Below are 19,135 nucleotides of genomic sequence, written 5' to 3'. Positions count from 1 at the left end.
TGAGAGTTATAAAATGTGAAATTACAAATACACTGAAAAACAAATGAAAAATATATTAACATTTTAAATTATTTTTGTATTATTCTAGCAAACTGAATTATACAAATCTATTTGCTAAAGCATGAGAACTTAAAGAAAAACATATAAGAAAGTTTTCTGCAGCATTTTTGTAGAAACAATATACAAACCTATCATTCTTTGTGATAATGTATCAAGTTGTGTCATATCTATACCATGAGGTAACATGCAGTCATTAGAAAGAATTAGTTTAAGCTCTAATAGTTGGCTTTCCATGTATTACAAAAGGTATGTTGGAAAAGAAATGTAAGATGCAGAAAAATGTGTCATACTAGATATTTTTGGCAAAATGATGATGAATACTCTCTTATAAATATATAGATTTAAGTAGAGACATAGAAAAACATGGAAATATGCATATTCCATTATTAATTTGCTTTACACAGAGGGGAAGAGAGAGGTGAGAGAGATGAAGAGGGTAAGACAAGCATTTTAAAGGCAACTCTTTTAAATAGGCCTACATTCATGTAAAATTTGGTATATGTGATTAAGTGACCTTAAATTAAATTTCCAAATAATTGGAAAGATTTTTAAGCATAAGGAAGAACTTTAAAGGAGATACCCCAGACTAGGTATTGAGTAGTTCGTATAATAAATCTTATTATTTTTTTACTTGTGCTTAAAAATATTAAGCTTATTTAAATGTGGTAAAGAGGTTTCATTTCATGATGTTAAAAAATATAACAAAGTCACTTTATTCCTTAACTTTTTATATAATGCATACTCCATGTGAATTTCTTCAAAGATGATAGTAAGAAAAATAAGCAATGAAATGGCTAAGTAGCTGTCATTTGTAGTTTGCATAGATGGTGTCACATTTGTTTATGCTTCAATAACTATTATCTTCCTGTCTACTTCAGACGTTTCATTTCACATGTGACAGACTGCCAAATTGAGGGTGTATTTCTATTTTCTTTATGAATATTCAATCTTTTACGGTGATTTAAAATGTATTATTATCAGAAAACTTGGAAGAATATTATACAGTACATTTATTGGTATTTATTTTGTGTGTGGTAATAAATGTTTCACCTTAGGACAGAGCTAAAAACAACATTTAAAAATTTTTAAATTGACTTTATTTTTTAGAGCAGTTGTAGATTCACAGCAAAATTGAAGGGAAGGTACAGAGATTTCCCATATATCCCCAATCCCACACATGTATAGCCTCCCCCATAATCAACATTCCCAAGAGTGGTACATTTGTTACAACTGATGAATTATGCATAGGCACATCATAATCACCCAAAGTTCATAGTTTATGTTACAGTTCACTCTTGGTATTATACATTCTGTGGGTTTGGACAAATGTATAATGACAAGTATCCATCATTACAGCACAATACAGAGTATTTTCACTACCCTAAAATCCTTGGTGCTCCAGCTATTCATCCCACCCATGCCCCTAGCCCCTAGAAACCACTGGTCTTTCTACTGTCTGCATAGTTTTGCATTTTCCAGAATGTCATGTATTCTGGAATGATACAGTATGTAACCTTTTCCAATTGGCTCCTTTCACATATAATATTCATTTTAGGTTCCTTCTTGTCTTTTCATGGCTTGATAGCTCTTTTTTAATTTTTTCACTGAATAATATTTCATAGTCCATATGTACCATAGTTTATTTTTTCCATTAATCTACTGAAGGACATCTTGGTTGCTTACAAGTTTTGGACAATTATGAATAAAGCTGCTATAAACATCCATGTGCAGGTGTTTGTGTGGACATAAGTTTTCAGTTAATCTGGGTAAATACCAAGAAGCTTGACTGTATGATTGTATGGTAAGAGTATGGTTCATCTTATAAGAAACAACCAGACTGTCTTCCAAAGTGACTGTATTATCTTGCAATGAATGAGAGTTCCTATTGCTTCACATCCTCATCAGCATTTAATGTTGTCAGTGTTCCATATTTTGGCCATTCCATCAGTTTGTTTTAATTTGCAGTGTTGTTTTAATTTTCATTTCCTCAAACACATATGATGTGGAGCATTTTTTCATATGTTTATTTGCCATTTGTAAATCTTCTTTGTGAGGCATCTATTCAGATCTTTGGCCTGTGTTTTCAATTGGCTTGATTGTTTCTTATTGAGTTTTAAGAGTTTTTTTATATTTGATAGATAGATTCTTTGTATATTTGCATATTTATCCTTTGTCAAAAGAACATTCTTTATGTTATTCTTTTTCTTACAACTTATTCCTTTATCAAGACCTCAACTGACACAGGGATACAATAAGAATCATTATGACTAAGATAAAGCAAAGACATGTACCTGAAAGAGCTGTACTAGCTTGTTATAGGAGTAATGTAGATTATAAAAATTGAGATCATCCTCTGAAATTGTCAGCCTTCATTCTCTTGTAATTTAGAACCATGGGAATAACATTTTAATTATGTTAAATGTTATTGAAGCATAACATTTGTAAATGTTACTTCTGTAAATGAAGCAGAAGTATACCACATTAAAAGCAAAATTGGGGTTACAGTGAATTTTTAGTAAAGCCTTTATATCATTAGGAAAGTTACAGTTGCTAGGACATATTCTGAAGCATATATTTTCTAACTTCTAGAAATGTACATTTTCAAAGTCCAAATCAGAAACATATGGCAATTAAAGATATAAGTAGGATAAAAATAATCCTAATTGTAGTCTGCAATGTAGAATTTGTAAGGAAAATATCCCTTTATTTTTGAAAGTGGTCATTAATCATTCCAACTATATAATGCTATGAAAAATGCTACATTTGCAATGAAGACAAACAGGGATCTTGTATAGATTATGAAGGAGCGAAAATGCCACTAGAACCAGGAAAACCATTTTGTCTTGTTTTTTATACAAATGAGCCATCTGGCTTTGAGAAAATTAGTTAATATTTCTTATCTTCTGCCCCTGTGTCTTATGACTATATAACCCAGTTTACTTTTATAGTCCTAGTTTATGTCTGTGTCCTAGTAAAATATTAATCAGGTACCTTTCAGTGTTAAAACTGTGTTGCTTTAGACAATATATTATAATGGTAACCTTGTTTATGTACATATACTTTTTTACATGGTATTTAAGTCCCCTTGAAGTTTATTCGTGGAACTCATAGAGAAGTGATTCTTTTTTTTTAAATTTATTTATTTTTGGCTGCGTTGGGTCCCTGTTGCGGCACGCGGCTTCTCATTGTGGTGGCCTCCCCCGTTGCAGAGCCCAGGCTCCAAGCCCGCAGGATTCAGTAGCTGTGGCTTGTGGGGTCCAGAGCGCAGGCTCAGTAGTTGTGGCGCATGGGCCCAGCCGCCCCACAGCATGTGGGATCCTCCCAGGCCAGGGCTCGAACCCGTGTCCCCCGCATTGGCAGGCAGGCTCCCAACCACTGCGCCACCAAGGAAGCCCGAGAAGTGATTCTTAATTTTAATGTGCATACAGATCTCTTTAATGCCTGTTACATATCACATATGAAGCACTGGATCTCTCTCCCAAATTGTTGTGTTCGACAGCTCTGTAAGGGTGAAAAATGTCTTTTTACTCAGGTGGCAATCGTTAGTGTTGTTCACTTCTATGCAGTTCTCTGATTTCAGGCATGGTGGAATTGCTTTCTGTGGACCCTTTGTGTCCTGTGTGGTTATCTGGGATAATTGACTAGTTCTGGCCATTGAGTTGAAGATAGAGGTGATATTTGTCACTTCTGAGCTGGGACTGTTTTTTTGGGCACAGTAACAGGCAACATTTGAGACGGTAGCTGATCTACTGGCCTTATTCCTTGACTATTAGCAAAGATTTCTTCCTTGCCAGTCCTTGATGCTGATTATGGAAATGAATGAGAAACAAACCTTTTCTACTTTAAGCCATGGATATTTTTTAGCCTTTAGTCAGATCTAGCCTGTCTTGATTGATATGTGCTTCAGTCCACATTTTGCGAACATTGGATAGAAACTTTATTGATCTAAAGTTAATACTTAATATACTACAGGAATCCCAATAAATTATGAGTTAAAATAGCTAAAGATTTTATGTAAGAGAAACAATGATAAAGGAGTTTCTAAAGCTATTTTCAGAATGGTAGATGGAACTAGAGGAGGAAGAATTAAGAGAAGAAAGTGTTGCAAGAATATCAAATGGTCACGTGTCAAATGCTGTGAAGTTAAGTAAAATAAGGACTGAAGGTATGTACTGGATTTTGTTGTATGGTGACCAGTTTTTGGTTGTCAAGGGAAGATTTTGTGAAGAGTGTTGATAAGTCAGCAAAGAAGAAAGCCATTTAGACAACCAGTGTAAATTACTCTTTGAGATAGTTTGCTTTGAAGGGAAGAAAAGCAATATCTGGAAGAGACAGGTGTACTGGGAGGGATAGTTTTAATTATATGAGAGATTATTACAATGCTTTTCAATCCTTTACATTAAAATAATCTAAATAATATTTTTTTTAAAAGATGTCCAGGACCTACTAATGGCCAATTAATCAGAATCGCTTGGCATTTGTAAAAGCACTCCACGTGATTATATTGTAGAGTCACATTATGAGAACTATTGACAGAAACATATTTGAATTCTAATGGGAGGAATTTAGTGGCTTGAAAATGTCTCTGAGAGACAGAAAAGAAAATTATAGCAAAAGAGTCCTAAGAATTCCAAAGAATTTGGGACCAAAGCTGAGATAAAGAGCTGAACTTAAGTAAGAGAGATATTTGCTTTTTCCCACATTATAGCATAAGGGCCAGAGGAGAATATTTATAGTGCATATCATTCTGTTTATTAGAGACAGAATGTTGACAGAGTTTGCATCTGATAAAAACTTCTATTTTTGTTAGTGTAGCAGAGGAAAAGTAATATTCTTAATACAGAGAAATATAAGGAGGTCAGAGGTTTAAGGAGAGCTAACTTACTGGAGAAACACTGTGATGTCTCTGAGAAATATTGAAGTCCCTTATGAGAATGAAAACCACAAATTATTATAAACTTCTCAGGTATGTGATTTTTCTCCAGAAATGTCCAACTACCTGGTTATAGTCAAGGACAAAGCTTCTGATTGGGTTCACTGTGGTTGTAGATTTGCCATAACATTGTAATTGGAAAGCGGTGGTGCAGGGATCTGGACATTTTCAAGATAGTGATTGAAATGAGGGGTTTTTTGCTTGGAATTAAAGCTGGATATAGAAAAAATAAAGGGATGATGGCACTGATTTTACATCATATACTGTTGGTCTGCATTATGACTAAGAGCAGGAAATTGAAGAGGGAAGAGATTGTGGCCAGAGAATGGCATGTTTAAGTTAACAATTTAGGAAATGAAATAGTTTTAGGTCATGGGAAGAATATAAGATCAGGTGGCAGAGAAGTATTGGAGGATAAGGTTATTAGTCTTAAGGAGAGAGAAAGACTGATATGCTAGTATTCTTTGGAAAATTCATTTTCAAGGACATTGATGTTAAAATAGTGACAAGGGTTAGGCTGGAAAGGATAGATTTAGAAGTCTTCATTGATTGATGACTAATGATTAATGGCTAATTGATTAATGGTAATGACAGGGAAATTTGGAGACTGCTGCAATGAAGGAGGAAGAGGTGTATAGTTAGATATGATTAATTCATTGGAGCTGCAGGACCTATAAAACTGGAAGAGCAACTACCTAGAAAAGGCATTGGAGAGCTGTGAGGATGCCATCTCTACCTTCTGACCTTTAGGTACATGGGGTGTGAGAGAGAGACAGCTGTGATGGAACATTACAGATTTTCCCATTTCAGTTATGGGTGGTAGAAATAATGAGATAGTGTGAGTTACACTACAATGAGCTAATAGGAGTTGGGATGATGTTGGGAGGAGATAGATGCTAAGGAATCTCCTTTCTAGGGTCTTTAACTTTAGGATTTCCACTGATTTCTGAGAGGTGATTTCAGTGTCTTTTGCTCTGGGGAAGGAAGTTGGATTTAACCAGACAACTGCTAAAGTATCTTTTCCACTGCTCTGAGGCTTGAAGTGTTCTTCAATTCACATGAAAGTATCAGTGCTTTAAAGCTGCCTAAGGTAATTGTATAATATCATGATGATATGGGAAGTCATATAACTAAAACCTCAAATAGAAAAGATTTAGGAGTGTCTAATAGGATATAGGCTACTTTCCTGAGAGAGTTCTTATCTACATGGCAACCGTATCCCATTAACTATTTTAAGCTGCTTCAGTGACTGTTCTCTCGTTTGTCAGAAGTGAGTAAAGAAATGAAGGAAATGAGTATCATTGGGAGACTTCTTCAAAGTCACAAAAACCTTCTCAAAGCTTCTAATATATATAAAACACTTACATAGGGACACGCTGTTTCTATATTGAGTCAAGTAATGAGTACAATAGTTACCTGGATATATTTACCTTTTATGACCAAATGTTGTCTTTTCCTTCCCACAATTGTCTCTGAAACCGAAAACACAGGTATTCAAACAAATGAACCACACCTACTTGAATTGGTATTTCGAACTCCGTTTCTTTGAGATCTATTGATATTTTCTTAGAAAGGATTCACCACCAACACAATTTAAACTTTTCAGTGTGACTTTTTAAATACAAATATGCATTTCCATCAGTCACAAAGTAAAAACTACCTCAGCAATTTGAACATGGGCCATTTAATGCAAATCATTATGAACTAGTAAAAAGGGTAACTTCTAAAAGGTTTGCAAACTGGTACTCTAGGAATACGGGAAAGCCAACGCAGGGGGCAACTACTCCCACCAGGGCTGAGGAAAAGCGAGCAAGGAGGAGACTAAAAACTTAGGGAAACATCCTCTGGCCCCACCTCCATCAATCCTGAGATTCTGAACTTGTGGAAGAGTGTGTGGCTGCCACAGAAACACACAATCTATCAGAGGCAGAGAAACTTGACGGAAGGAATAGGTGAGGACTGAAGGGCTGAACGATCAGGAGACAGAGAAATTCACAAGGGAGTATGGGCAGGCCAAAGCTGGTTTGTAATAACAGTCCGCTGGGGCCAGGAAACTTGCTGAAAGTCCAGGTGAACCAGGGCTGGTGTGCAAGCGCCACTGAGATAAGCACCACAGGACCTCCCACAGGCCCAGCTGCTAGCAGGCATGCCCACAAAACAATAGCACATCATAGTCAGGAAGAAAGGCATCTTACTTGTGCTATATCTTCACAATGACCCTCCTCTATCCTCTATGAAAATACCTAACGTTGCTCTAGTTAGCTAAAGAGAAATGTTTACAGAATTCAGCCGTAGAATCATCATCATAAAAAGCACCTCAAAAAAAGCGTGCACTTAGAACTGAAAAGAAATATACTGATCGTTGTCACAGCTTCTACATCGGAAAATCAGAAAACAATTCCTAATTCCGGAGTCTCAGAAGCAGAGGAGCAAAAGTAAACTACACACAATTACCCGTCCGATTTTACGCTTCAATATAGTCATCCCCAAAGCTGAATTTTGGAGTAATTAGGCAAGATAAGCAACATTTCATGTTAAAAGGCCAATTCAAACTTAGACATGACTGAAGAATAATAACAAGCTGTAATACATTAAGATTGCTTTTATAACATACATAGAGATAAATTTTATAAGTGACAAATTTTATTTTGTAAACATTTGACACATTATGTGCCAGTTTTGCAGGTTGATGTAAATGGACATAAGAGCTGGAGCAACCCCTATGTCCACACTATCTGTTGGCCACCATCACATATCATTCACTTACAGTACTTAATGCTTTGGGTTAATTGTTTTCTTCACTAGCTTCTTCTTTAGAAATGTAAATATCCCCAAGAGGATTATCCTGTTTAACTACTGTCAGCTACCTCTGGAGTCAAAAACATATGCAGCTTTTAAACAGTCATTACTATTCATAGAGGCAAAAAGCACTCCCCTGGTTCTCAGAGAAATCTTGAATGTTATTCTTATCAAAAGCCAAATGCTGCATGTAAAAATTAGTCTAAAATCATAAGTATTATTTATCATAAAATTTCTCAGATTTTAATATCTTGAAGTGGATTTGAGGCTATCTTGCTCAACTGATCATATTTTCTATTTAGAGGGGCAAGTGCATGTAACCCATAATCAGTTTTAGTTACTGTGGGGACACAATAGTACTCAAATCATCAGACCGCCCAATATAATTCAACTTCCTCTTATTACCGGTGAGGTACAATGAAGACAATGCACGAAAAAAGTGGAAGAACTTAGAAAGATACTTACAGAATCATGAAAGCTAAAGTGGAATCAGTGTTGGACATCTCAGAATTTTAACAAGGGCATGCTCCAATTCTAACTCTGTAATTGTCTCTACATCATTCCAACTCACTGTTTAAAAAAAATATTCAGCCAACCAATCAGCTGATTTTTGTGGCTGTTGTTGCTTTTATTGGTCTCTATATACAATAGCATACAACTGACCCGACTGCCCTTATACTTCTCACTGAATTGACTTTGGTAGGCTAAACAAATCATTGGGGCTTTTGTTAGGCTTCAAGCATAACTGGAATTCTGCCTGTGAAAGATAAATAGCATTGTTAATCAACATCTATAAACCATGCTTAACAAATGGCAGTGCAAAAATACCAACAAGAAAATTGTTTCGTTTTTAAATTTGCCTTTACTCCATATGTCTCATGAAGAATGGCAAAAGATTTCCAATCAGTTATTGGACTGTAGGAAGAAGTGAGGTCACTGCGTGTAGTATGGTCATAGGGCGCATTTGGAGGAGAATCTTACATTGGAAGTCGTTTGGCATGAACATGAGTTTCTGGAAAGTAGCTAGTATAGGCCAAACCACTGGGTATTCAGCCTCAAGAATAATACTAGATGCTATCGATACATTTGAGGGTATTTTTCCATTTCACAATGGCCTCTTATTACTGAGAATTGCCTCCCTGACCCCCAGGGATTAAGTGCTATTGTAGTACTACGTGACACTGTCATTTTAGCCGCAATTAATCAGATGAGATAAGCTGCTGCCTCATGCTGGCCCAATCATATTCTGTCCCTGAGAATTCTGGATTGAGATTCAAGGACACTGCTGAGTCTCTCTGTATGAGCTGGAATTATAAATTGTAAACTCAGGAACTGTGGGGTGTCTGTACTCAGCTATGAGAGTGGGAAGCCATGTGATGTACAGCCTTGAAAACTGAGGCAAATAATAGAGAAAGGCAGAGGCAACTATAAGAGAGGAAATGCATTTTGGCTTTATAGTTCCTGATTTTAATCCCTTGGAAGTAACCATTGCTTTTTTTTTCTTTTTCTATCCTTTCACTAATTCCTCCTTTTTTTTTTTTTTTGCTTAGGGTAGCTCCAATGATTAACTTGAGGATATTTTTAAAAATTACAGTTTTATTCTTTTTTTATAAATTTATTAATTTTATTTATTTATTTTTGGATTCATTGGGGCTTCGTTGCTGCGCATGGGCTTTTCTCTAGTTGCAGAAAGCGGGGGCTATTCTTCGTTGCCGTGCGCAGGCTTCTCATTGCTGGCTTCTCTTGTTGCGGAGCACGGGCTCTAGAGCGCAGGCTCAGTAGTTGTGGCGCACGGGCTTAGTTGCTCCGAGGCATGTGGGATCTTCCTGGACCAGGGCTTGAACCCGTGTCCCCTGCATTGACAGGCGAATTCTTAGCCACTGCGCCACCAGGGAAGCCCCTGAAGTCTTATTCTTTTAATGTATACCATAATTCCTTTCACTAGACCTTCAAAATGTACACGGCACATGTGTCTAAGTGCCTTACATAGAATGGGTGCTCAAATTAAACCGTACAGGAAGGTAACAGAATTAATAACTAACAACATTTTGTGCCTTATGTTAAAATGTCAACAACAAACATTGTGTCCAGTTTTGTTACACTTTTTTTTTAACTAAAATAAGCCATTCATAACACAGGTAAAACTTTTTCCTTTAATAGTGATTGTTTCTATATATGACAATACAGGTTTCAGAAAAGAATTTTGCCAAATAATTTCTTCATTTGTTTTATTATTTTTTTATCAAAGAAAAATGATTGGCACATTTTTTTCTAGATTTTAGCTGTTTGCATTTCTTGGGAGACTTTGTGGTATAGGTTATAGTAGCAAATTTAAAGAAAACCAAGAATAAATAGTTTTTAAACACCTGTCTTGTATTTAGGTTCTTATGGACAAGTAATCAAGCAAACAGGAGGTTGTAATAATAGGATATATAAAAACTGAGTGCCGGGCTTCCCTGGTGGCGCAGTGGTTGCGCGTCCGCCTGCCGATGCAGGGGAACCGGGTTCGCGCCCCGGTATGGGAAGATCCCACATGCCGCGGAGCGGCTGGGTCCGTGAGCCATGGCCGCTGAGCCTGCGCGTCCGGAGCCTGTGCTCCGCAACGGGAGAGGCCACAACAGAGGAAGGCCCGCGTACCACAAAAAAAACAAAACAAAACAAAAAACTGAGTGCCAATAAAAATTTAGAAACAACATAAGTTGTTATTACTGATATTAATATTGGTAATAGTTAAGATGGTCTTTGAAGTCCCAGTAGTAGTATAACTGACATTTAACAAGTACCTATTCTATGCCATGAACTCTGCTACAACTTTTATGATTTTCTCATTAATCTTCATAGCAACAATGATAACTGTTATCATTTTACAGATGAGAAAATGAAAACTTAGTGACATTAATAATTTTTAAATGTCTGTGAGGTTCAATTAAGTATTTTAATTTTATGTTTTGAGAAGATGCATTTTAGTATGTGAGACCCATACTTTACATATGAAACATAATCATTATAATTTTTCTTTTGAGACTTTTTCTCCTGACACTTTCATCTACCTTGAAGCAGACCTTCTCCATATCCTTAGGTACTTAATAAAGAGCATGAAAAGGTCATTATTAAATGTTCCAACCAAAATATTAAACCCAAAATATTTGCCCTAATACCAGCCAACTAAACATTATTGTCAAGGGAAAAGAAGTCCTTATATTTTTTACTATTCTTTCTTCAATTTTTCATAATTTAGTTTTCTTTCTGATGTTAATTTTCTCCTCAGGGTATGACATCCTCTGATATTTGAAAATGAATGGTGTTTCCTCCAAGTTTTGAGTGACTAGGAGGTTGTTAAGATTATAAATGTGTATTCTCAGACACTTGAACATTGTTCATAAATTGGATTTTTGAAGTGTTAGCAGTGTTCTCTTTGAGGGATTAATCTCTCCTTCAATAGAGCTGGGGAGGAGGATGAGCAGCCTAAATGTAATATTCGACCAACTTTATCGCACTCAGTTTTTAAAACTCAAGACCCCAACTTATCTCTTGAGGAATTTTTCATCTCTTTAATCTCATATTTCTCCGCTGTCAGCCAGATCACACATTTTTAGTGCATTTCCAGAATTTTGTCTATGTATCCTAAATATGTTTTCATCCCTATTTTCATGTCCTTCCATCTTATTTCAAGGGTTTCAAGGCAAGTGCCTCAGTAAAAACATTTTACTTCACTTATATTCACCTTATAAAATTCACGGAAATAAGTGGAACAAAGAAATATGTTTGAAAGCATCTTAATCAAAGATAGGGGCATCAAAGATGCCCCTTCCCTCTTCAAGGAAAACTTTACTTTTACCATAGGGGCACCTCTAATTTGGAAATTTCCATCCTAAGGAGAAAGTCTAAAAGCACATTTTGTTTCTTCTTTACTCCTAGGTAGTAACCAGAACGTCTAGGGAAATGTTCTGGAAATTTAGTAAATATAACCCTTTTTCTGATCTAAGAGGATTGCCCATGGTATATAGAAACTTGACAGTGATAGTGAATCCTGAAAGTGATTGACATAGTACAAAGCAGGCTTTGTTAAAATCCAAAAATCTTATTTCCTAAAAGATAACAGTTCCACTCCAGTTTTGAATTTAATAACTTAAGGAAGCTAATCGTTTGTTTCTAAAGTTGGGAAAGCAGATCCTCAAATGAGATAATCATATTTACAAGGCTATCAGTTACTTTTGTGGTCAAGGGCAATTGCTAGGAACTCCTGACAAAAGATGAAATAATAAGATTGGGGGATGGTATTGTGGATTCTTTCTTTAAATAATTTTAACTTACAAATATATTTCATACAAGGTGACATAAAAATAACTATAGTAATTATGATTGATGATACAAATACATTCTGCTATTTAGATTTTATAATGCTTTGCAGAATATATTGTTCTCTTTTAAAGGTTCTATAAGAAAGGCATGGAGGATATTTTTTTTTCACCTTTACAAAGATGATGCAATGGCATATAGGGTTCAGTGGTTTGTACAAGGACATATTGTTGTAAATATGATAAATGAAACCCAATTCCAAGTCCCTGTGTGGTATAGGGTAGGACTTTCTAAAACTGTAGTATACATTTGAATCACCCAGAAAGTTTGTTTAAACCAGTTTCTGAGTGCCAACCTACAGACTGATTCAGTGCATCTGAGATGGGGCCAAGGTGGACTTTTCCAACAAGCTCCCAAGTGATAGTAACACAGCTGCTCCATGGATCACACTCTGAGCAGCTGATTCTGACAGATATTGGTCTTAATCTTGGGGTAGCACATTATAATTCTTATTTTTTAAGTCATTTAAGCTTTTTAAACCACGTTCTCCTTAGCCTCACATTAAAAAAAATCATATGTAGTTTTTTTGTGAGAACTAAATGAAAAATAGGTTAAAAACATCTAGTCTATCCTAAGTGCTCATATTACTAATTCCATTCTGCTCTCTATAGAGCCATCCTGTGGAGTTTTATTGATTCCTCCAGTTCCTTTCTCCTCAAGATTGCCACTCTATTCCCATTCTGATGGAGTCAAGCAACCTTTAATGTTTCATTCTGACATCCTCCTGAGAAGGTATTGAACTGAAAATTCAGCAGTTGAGAGAATTATTTATTATTAGAAGTATTAAGTTATTTTTACGACACCAGCTCTCTCCTAAGTTTGCAATAGATTCATCATTTTAATATTTCTTTCAGAGTTTTATCATAAAAATGACTCATTAATTCAGACCATTCTGAAAAACTGAATGTGAGAATTTGGGAAAAGGCAAGCCCTAAGTTGAACTTATCATCTGTGGGACGAAATTTCTTCTAGTGGACATATTGACAATGAGTACAAAATTATTTGAAGGTATGCATGTAATTTAATTGACAGAGTAAACTAATCTAAAGCATTTTAATAAAGAGTTGTTTTAATTTGAAACAAATTTTATTTTATGCTATTTTGCTTCATTGCAACTTTGAGCTTAATTTTCAAATAAAGACTAAAAATTTTAACAAGATACATTTCCATCTACTCAAGCACAAAAAAGTCATGAAAACACTTTTATATAGCATTTTAAATAATTATATTTTTAAATATAGTATTTTACATTTCATTGCTATGATATTTTAAATCAATTTTATTGGGATGTATATAAAGAAAACGTATGGCAATGCAGGACTATACATACAAATTCATGCATATTAAATATTTTTAAAAAGTGAAATTGGAGTTCTTACATATAATTTTTTTTTAATTTGGAAGAAACGAAAAGGTATACTTAAAAAACACTATTTTTTTAAATGACAGTTGCTATAACTTCTATACTAAAAGGAAAATAAAACTGGATAGCACAATGAAAATATTTTGGATTCCACAAGATTTAAGTCCAAATAATACTTTCCAGATTTTTCCCAGGCATAGAACATGTAACCAGATCACTTCAACTAGTATTTAATATGGGTTGCATTTTATTGATGATTTATTTATATCTGTTAATAGTTGTATGGGAGTATTGGAGAGTGTTTCAGTTCTACTACTGAAGGACTATCTTCCTGAATTAACCCTCCTCTTTCTGCTTTGTCCTTATCTTGTATAAGGTTCAGGCCTTGCTTTACCAACGTCTTGAACTTGCAATTCATAATCGTATTTCCTATCTCAGAGTGCCTCATATTTGGTCAGGATGATGATGAAACTACCCAGTGTTTTAATTCCCCTGACGTGGCTTCAAGAGATTCCTTCAGATTTGTTCCCAGTTTAGTTCCACTAGTGCAGTTCAATGTATTCAGGTCAAGGAACATCTTTTTGTTATGTCCCTACCAAAGATGAGCAGGTAGTGAATACCCTAAATTAAGACTGTGAACATTTCTTAGATAGTAGGACATATAAAAATTCTGTAGACCTAATGTCATTAAAAACTTCTTCATTAAATATTTCTTGTTGAAATGAAAACAGGGCCTAGAAATTCTCTGAAATGACCTCAATTAAAGAAATTATTATAATAAGGAGATTATCGTGTTAGGCAAATGAAATACACAAAAACTCCACAGAAACTGGATGAAAAGTTAGGGTTCGTGGGGAGAAGTCATATTTCACATAGCTTAACAAATTAGGTAGAACCAGTTTTCTATACTTGTGACCTAAATAACCATTGATAATTTTTTAAAAGCTACATATTAGAACCAAGTCCAAATGTATGTATTTCCATGAAGAAATACTATGAAATAAAAATCTGCATGTTAGTTTCCAGATACATGGAATAAATAGATATGGTATTGCATTTTTTAGGTAGACACTCCTAAAAAAAGCAGAAATTGCAAACAATTTTCCCTGGGAATGAAGAGGATATGGTGTTTAATGATATTGCTGTGGTTTTGCGTTGAAATCTGTCAATGTGGTTAGGCTGAAGTATTTCCCAGAATTCCCTTTCTGCGTATGGTGTGACAAGAAAAAGATTCCTGTGTGAATTTTGGAAGGCGGAAAGGAACTGTATATATATGTATGTATACATACACACACACACATACATACATACACACACACACACACACACACACACACACACACAGTTCTTATAGTTCTACTTCTCTGAGTAAACCCTGAACACAGAATTTGGAACAAAGAGTGGCTGCAGAGTAACCTACTGTCCTGATTTGCTAGGAATATGGTGTTTTCCGGGATATGAGGTATTCAGTACTATCATTGGGACAATTCTGGGCAAACTGGGGTTATTCATCAATCTACCTCAGAGAGCCAGAATTTTGAGGATGAGTTTTCTGAATCGTTTTAGGGTTTCCTGAAACTGGTTCTCTGATTTTATTAGCTTTAAACACATTAATGTTTATGTTTCCAGTGGTGAAATGGGCACTGGGTAATCCATGGCATGCATGGCAAGTGGTCACTCAAATGATCATGTATAGATACCTGTAATCAATTGCCTGTAAAAAGCAAGGCACTGGGTAACAAAGTATTCACTACTATAAAAACTTAAGTGAAAATAAGAAGAGTATAATGGGCTTGGTTGTTTGCTTCTAACCACACTGAATAATTTAGGAAAGAAAATGGTATGATCATGTTTTAAATTCTCAGCTCAAAGAAGCTGAAAGCTTCTATAATTGCCCTGAAGGAAACCTACATCTTTCATATCTCCAGAACCAATATTTCTGAAAACCACCCTCAATGTCTAACCCTGCAGATGGCTGAATATAATGCAAGTTGAATTCCCAGTGTCTCAAGGTCACTCTCAGTCAAGCTAGAGCAAAGATTGAGATGGAATGCAATAGTAAAATTTGGCATGGGGGCAAATGAACATATTCCAGTTAAACTGGGAACCTTGAAACCCTAATTTATGCTGTGTCTTCTGTAGAATCAGCTCTGCCTAAGACTAGCCTCCCTCACCTAAAGAAACTATAATTTGTTCCTGTGAGGCAGTTGCCTTGCAAAACACTGATGATTCCTCCTCAGAGCCTTTCCTACCACCTATCCTTGTGTCCAGATTCATAACCAGATTAAAGTCCCATCAGGCCCCAAAGGATCTGAGGTACAAAATGTGTCCCATGAGGAAGTATGATGCACACTAAAATAATTGCACAATTTTACCAATATGTATTAACTAAAGCCTTGGGAATACGTGTGGGGATAAAGCTTAAGAGAGGAGTGTTCAGACTGAAGAAATATGAAGTTGGCCTCCAGATTCAATGTTTTAGCTTGAGAAGGTTAATAATGACTCTAATTGTTTGCTTGGTTGGTTGACTGAAATAAGGATCAAAAGATGCCTTACACTCACTAAAGATAGATACACACACAAAGATGCCTTACACTAATAAAGCCAATATGCCCAAACTTCTTTGGTATACTGTAGATCGAGGTATCCAAAGGCTTAGAACTGCTAGAGGGCATTTATCACATAAGTCTTGCCAACCCACCTTCATGGAAATCCAGAGGATATGCTCTTCACCATACCTGTAAAAATTAAATCTGTGAAAGAAGCCTCAGCATCCTTGAAGAGCTCTGTGGTCACTCTTCTCTGGGGTCAGAAATTATATTGAGAATTGCTACCATAGAACTGGGATTCCCTAAATTCAATGGGGATAATTGGATCCCAGTGTACAGGGACCAAGTGGCAGCACTTAATTGCCAAAGACAAGATGGTCATAGTTTCTGTAATGGACAGTAAAGCCAAAGCAGTAATCAGAATATTCTCACCTACAGAGATATGGTGTTGGCTAGTTGATCTTTGGTGTCCCTGGAGTGAAATAGATGAGCAGAAAACTACATTGTTACTTGATCTGTATAAATGGGAAAGCTCTAGGTCTAGTGAACAGAGGTTTGACTGGAATAAACAAATCAAAGAACCGTGGCCCTTCCTTCATTTAATTCCCAAATCTGAACCAATTCACAGACCTAGAACTCCTTGAATGAATGTAATGCTATGTGCTCTTGAGGAAGAACCCTGGTACACTGCCAAATTTTTATACTGCTAATTTTCCTCCCTGCCTTCTTTAAGGAGAACTGTAGCCATTTTCCAGTATAACTGTGAATTAAGGAAGGGAGCATAATCAGACATTTTAGGGATTACAAAATACTGGATAAGAAATGAAATTAAGACCTAGAGACCCAAACATCACTGTTAAAGCAGTGGCTAATAGAGTAGAGGCTAATGGTCAGGTGATCAAGGGAGTTTCACCTCTAGTTAAGCCTACAGTATGCCCAGTAAGTGCCTGAACCCATTCTATGGTTAGTTCCTCAGTTCCAGATGTATAATTGAAATAGACATAGTGAACAGCTGGTGGAGCCTCTGTATTTTATTCCCTCACCTTTGAAGTAAGGGCCGTTATGGTAAGAAAGGACAAATAGAAACCACTAGAACTACCTCTCTCTCTCTCTTCCTCTCTCCCTCTCTTCCTCTCTCTATGTATCTATATCTATATCTATATAGATATAGTAAATGAAACAAAAACAATACCTCATTTCTAGAGGGATTGCAAAGACTGGTGACACCATCAATTTGGGAAATTCAGGGGACGTGATTCCTACTGTCAAAGAGAAACAAGGTTGGGTAGAAGTTAAAGGTGGTAAAGCCAGATTTTATTCAGCGATAACTACCAGAGTTGGAAGAGAATTCAGCATAAACTGAGCTCAACTTTGCAGAAACAAAAGGTAGGAGACTTTTGAAATGCTGGGTATGCTATGGGAAAGGCACTGAAGGGCCTTAAGGGGAGGTTTGATCCATGTGGCCAGGCTATCTGGGTTTGCTAATTGATGCTTGTCTAGAAGAGAAACAAACTTCTGGTATTTCTATGACAAGCAGGGGGGATAATTGTACAAGTTGGAGTGAGGTGCGCCATAGAATTTAAGAACTTCCCCTCCCACAGGGACTGGGAAGAAAGAGAGTTATCTCCGTGAATATTTGCATTTCAAAGAGAGGACTCCCAGGTCCTTAGGATGACAGTTCTGGGGTGTGGAAGATTAATATCTCAAAAGGGCAGAGAAAGGATTTATAATTATAAATTTTCTAAAATAACTGCTCTAAAGGGGGTTCAGGGCCTATCAGCCTAACATAGAACAAAATTCTCCTAGCAGCATTGAGCTTTCTTAGGCAGGCATTTTAAATGGGGGTGGGGTCATCCTCGGGAAGCACCTTAAGCTGCTACAAGTCATGCTGGAGTTTGGTGCAGGGGTCTCAGTGCAGGGGTTTGGATGGAGAGTTTAGGTGCTGAGAGTTTTTTCAGTTAACACTGCCACATTCCCGCTCTACTCACCAATTTGGCCTGTGTAGAAGAAAAATGAATCTTTAAAAAAAATGACTGATAATTATAAACTTAATGAGGGGGTGACTCGAATTGCAGCTGCTATAACAGATGAGATTTTGGTGTAAGAGCAAATATATACATTCCCTGGCACCTACTATGTAATTATTGATTTGGCAAATGCTCTTTTTTCTCTACATATTGTATTAATTTTCCATTGCTGCTGTAACTCATTACCATGAATTTAGTGGCTTGGAACAACACAAATTTATTATTTTATAGTTCTGGAAGTCAGAAGTCTAAAATCAATTTCCCTGGGCTAAAGTCAAGGTATTAGCTGATTCCTTCTGGATACTGGGGGATGAATCTCTTCTCTTGTCTTTTTCAGCTTCTAATGGCTACCTGTATTCCTTGCCTTGGGGCCGCTTCCTTCATATTCAAAGTGGTCACTCCAATTTCTGCTCCTTTTATCACATCTGCTTCTCCTCTGACTCCTCCTGAGTCCCTGTTAACAAAGACCTGTGTGATTACTTGGACCCACCTGGATCCAGGATAACCCCATCATCTCAAGATCGTTAATTTAGTCACATTTCTAAAGTCCCTTTTGGCATATTCATCAACATTCACAACTTCTGGGGAACAGGATGAGAACAGCTCTGCTTTCAATGTCACATCCCCTTCTCTAATTTTGACCTTCCTGTTTCCCTCCTATAAGACTCTTGTGATTACATTGGGCCCATGTGGATAATGTCCCCATCTCAAGACCTTTAACTTAATCATATCTGTAATATCCCTTTTCCATGTAAGGTAACACATTCACAGGTTTCTGAGATTAGGATGTAGACACTTTGGGGATCCCATTATTCTGTTTACCAAAAGCCCTTATCATGATGTGAGATGGCTTTTGTACAAAGGTGGTTCTGTAAACAACTGTATGCACTGGTCATAGACCGATTTTACTCAAAGTGTGTCACACAATCATCTATTTTTAAAATATTAGAACTAAAGAACGTAAATATATACACATATATTATATATGTATGTATATACATATACATGTTTTATAGGACATATAGAGAAACAACTGTTGTGTCAA

This window comes from Physeter macrocephalus, chromosome 7 (assembly GCF_002837175.3).
Source record: "Physeter macrocephalus isolate SW-GA chromosome 7, ASM283717v5, whole genome shotgun sequence".
In the NCBI taxonomy this organism is placed as follows: domain Eukaryota; kingdom Metazoa; phylum Chordata; class Mammalia; order Artiodactyla; family Physeteridae; genus Physeter; species Physeter macrocephalus.
Note: the sequence above shows the minus strand (reverse complement) of the source record.